The sequence below is a fragment of the Zea mays genome, chromosome 1 (assembly GCF_902167145.1).
Source record: "Zea mays cultivar B73 chromosome 1, Zm-B73-REFERENCE-NAM-5.0, whole genome shotgun sequence".
Taxonomy (NCBI): Eukaryota; Viridiplantae; Streptophyta; class Magnoliopsida; order Poales; family Poaceae; genus Zea; species Zea mays.
Window position 1 is genome coordinate 237,090,532 of NC_050096.1, and position 4,264 is coordinate 237,094,795.

A 4,264-nucleotide genomic window follows, 5' to 3' on the forward strand; every position below is an offset into this window, starting at 1 on the left:
CCGACCGTTGGCAGATTTGGAGCCGTTGGCGCACCGGACATGTCCGGTGCACACCGGACAGTCCGGTGCCCCCTTCCGACCGTTGGCCCGGCCACGTGTCCCGCGCAGATCGCGCGGCCGACCGTTGGCCCGGCCGACCGTTGGCTCACCGGACAGTCCGGTGCACACCGGACAGTCCGGTGAATTATAGCCGTACGCCGTCGCCGAATTCCCGAGAGCGGCCACTTCGCTCGAGTCAGCCTGGCGCACCGGACACTGTCCGGTGCACCACCGGACAGTCCGGTGCCCCAGACCGAAACAGCCTTTTGGCTGTACACATCCAACTTTTCTCTTTTCTTCTTCTTTCTGTTTCTAATACTTAGACAAGTATATTAGTACACAAAACCAATGTACTAAGACTTAGAAACATACCTTTGCTCTTGATTTGCACTTTGTCCATCCATGGGCATAGATTCACATTTAAGCACTTGTGTTGGCACTCAATCACCAAAATACTTAGAAATGGCCCAAGGGCACATTTCCCTTTCAATCTCCCCCTTTTTGGTGATTTATGCCAACACAACATAAAGCAACTAGAACAAGTGCAATATCACCTCAAATAAAAACTCAAATTTATTTTGATTCAATTTGGCATATATGGATCATCCTTTGCCACCACTTGGTTTGTTTTTGCAAATCAACCTCAAAATCCTATCTCTAAGTCAAATCCACTTGTAGAGACATCAAGAGAGGTTTTCCAAAGAAAATTGATTCAAGATTCCAAAAACTCCCCCTTTTTCCCATAATCAACACTTCTCCCCACAAGAGGCCAACTTTTGACAAAAGAGACAATGCAAGAGTTTTGACAAACCAAAAGCTCTATCCTACTGTTTTCAAAGTTTCTCAAGTGGTAGCTGATCCATTTATTGCTTTGGCCTTTATTTTCTCCCCTTTGGCATCAAGCACCAAAATGGGATCAATCTTGGCCCTTTAACCCCATTGCCTCACCAAAATCTTCAACTAAGAGCAAATAGGCAATAAGAGTATAAAGATGAACTTGGAAGAGTTACTCTTTTCATCGGAGTGCAGTGGAAGTCTTGCATGATCCAAGTCCACCTTTTTCCCTTTCAATTATCCTTGGAGACTAAAACAACCAAACTCAAGTACATGGTTAGTCTCAAAGGGTCAAGTTGTAGCACAGCTCCCCCTAAATATGTGCATCACTTGCAAACAGGACTTGTGAGGTCCAGGGAGTGTTTGTACAACTTGAGCACCATAAGTAAGCAACGAAATGCATAAGGAACATGATCAAGGGCATAAACATATGTATGCTATAAATCAATCCAAGTTCCGCGAATCTAAGACATTTAGCTCACTTCGCAACCTGCAAAAGGTCTTCTCATCTAGAGGCTTGGTAAAGATATCGGCTAGCTGGTTCTCGGTGCTAACATGAAACACTTCGATATCTCCCTTTTGCTGGTGATCTCTCAAAAAGTGATGCCGGATATCTATGTGTTTTGTGCGGCTGTGCTCAACAGGATTTTCCGCCATGCGGATAGCACTTTCATTATCACATAGGAGTGGGACTTTGCTCAGATTGTAGCCAAAGTCCCTGAGGGTTTGCCTCATCCAAAGTAGTTGCGCGCAACACTGTCCTGCGGCAACATACTCGACCTCAGCGGTGGATAGGGCAACAGAGGTTTGTTTCTTAGAGTTCCACGATACCAGGGACCTTCCTAAGAATTGGCACGTCCCTGATGTACTCTTCCTATCGACCTTACATCCAGCGTAGTCGGAATCTGAGTATCCAACCAAGTCAAAGGTAGACCCTTTTGGATACCAGAGCCCGAAGCAAGGCGTAGCAACCAAATATCTTAGAATTCGCTTCACCGCCACTAAGTGTCACTCCTTAGGATTGGATTGAAATCTAGCACACATGCATACGCTAAGCATAATATCCGGTCTACTAGCACATAAATAAAGTAAAGACCCTATCATTGACCGGTATGCTTTTTGATCAACGGACTTACCTCTTTTGTTGAGGTCGGTGTGTCCGTCGGTTCCCATCGGTGTCTTTGCGGGCTTGGCGTCCTTCATCCCAAACCGCTTTAGCAGATCTTGCGTGTACTTCGTTTGGGAGATGAAGGTGCCGTCCTTGAGTTGCTTCACTTGGAACCCAAGGAAATAGTTCAACTCACCCATCATTGACATCTCGAATTTCTGCGTCATCACCCTGCTAAACTCTTGACAAGACTTTTGGTTAGTAGAACCAAATATTATGTCATCGACATAAATCTGGCACACAAACAAATCACCATCACATGTCTTAGTAAAAAGAGTTGGATCGGCTTTCCCAACCTTGAAAGAATTAACAATTAGAAAGTCTCTAAGGCATTCATACCATGCTCTTGGGGCTTGCTTAAGTCCATAGAGCGCCTTAGATAGCTTACACACGTGGTCGGGATACCGTTCATCCTCGAAGCCAGGGGGTTGCTCCACGTACACCTCCTCCTTGATTGGCCCGTTGAGGAAAGCGCTCTTCACATCCATTTGGTACAACCTGAAGGAATGGTGAGCGGCATATGCTAGCAAGATGCGAATTGACTCTAGCCTAGCCACAGGAGCAAACGTCTCCTCAAAGTCCAAACCTGCGACTTGGGCATAACCTTTTGCCACAAGTCTAGCCTTGTTCCTCGTCACCACCCCGTGCTCGTCCTGTTTGTTGCGGAACACCCACTTGGTTCCCACAACATTTTGCTTGGGACGAGGCACCAGTGTCCAAACTTCATTGCGCTTGAAGTTGTTGAGTTCCTCCTGCATGGCTAACACCCAGTCCGGATCTAGCAAGGCCTCTTCTACCCTGAAAGGCTCAATAGAAGAGACAAAGGAGTAATGCTCACAAAAATTAACTAATCGAGATCGAGTAGTTACTCCCTTGCTAATATCACCCAGAATTTGGTCGACGGGATGATCCCTTTGAATCATCGCTCGAACTTGGGTTGGAGGTGCCGGTTGTGCTTCTTTCTCCATCACATGATCATCTTGTGCTCCCCCTTGACCACACTCCTCTTGATGAACTTGTTCATCGTTTTGAGTTGGGGGATGCATCATTGTTGAGGAAGAAGGTTGATCTTGCTCCAATTGTTCCTGTGGTCGCACATCACCAATCGCCATGGTGCGCATAGCGGCCGTTGGAACGTCTTCTTCATCTACATCATCAAGATCAACAACTTGCTCTCTTGGAGAGCCATTAGTCTCATCAAATACAACGTCGCTAGAGACTTCAACCAAACCCGATGATTTGTTGAAGACTCTATACGCCTTTGTATTTGAGTCATAACCTAACAAAAACCCTTCTACAGCTTTGGGAGCAAACTTAGAATTTCTACTCTTCTTTACTAGAATGTAGCACTTGCTCCCAAATACATGAAAGTAAGATACATTGAGTTTGTTACCGGTTAGTAGCTCATACGAAGTCTTCTTGAGGAGGCGATGAAGGTAGACCCTGTTGATGGCGTGGCAAGCCGTGTTCACGGCTTCCGACCAGAAACACTCGGGGGTCTTGAATTCTCCAAGCATCGTCCTCGCCATATCGATTAGCGTCCTGTTCTTCCTCTCTACCACACCATTTTGCTGTGGTGTGTAGGGAGCGGAGAACTCGTGCTTGATCCCTTCCTCCTCAAGGAACTCCTCCACTTGAAGGTTCTTGAACTCGGACCCGTTGTCGCTCCTTATCTTCTTCACCTTGAGCTCAAACTCATTTTGAGCTCTCCTGAGGAAGCGCTTGAGGGTCCCTTGGGTTTCAGACTTATCCTGCAAAAAGAACACCCAAGTGAAGCGGGAAAAGTCATCAACAATAACTAGACCATACTTACTCCCTCCTATGCTTAGATAGGCGATAGGTCCGAAGAGGTCCATATGCAGCAGCTCCAGGGGTCTTGAAGTGGTCATCACATTCTTGCTGTGATGCGCTCCTCCCACTTGTTTACCTGCTTGACAAGTTGCACAAGGTCTATCTTTTTCGAATTGCACGTTAGTCAAACCTATCACGTGTTCTCCCTTTAGAAGCTTGTGAAGGTTCTTCATCCCCACATGTGCTAAGCGGCAATGCCACAGCCAGCCCATGCTAGTCTTAGCTATTAAGCATGCATCTAAACCGACCTCTTCTTTTGCAAAATCAACTAAATAAAGTTTGCCGTCTAATACACCCTTAAAAGCTAGTGAACCATCACTTCTTCTAAAGACAGACACATCTATATTTGTAAATAGACAGTTATACCCCATG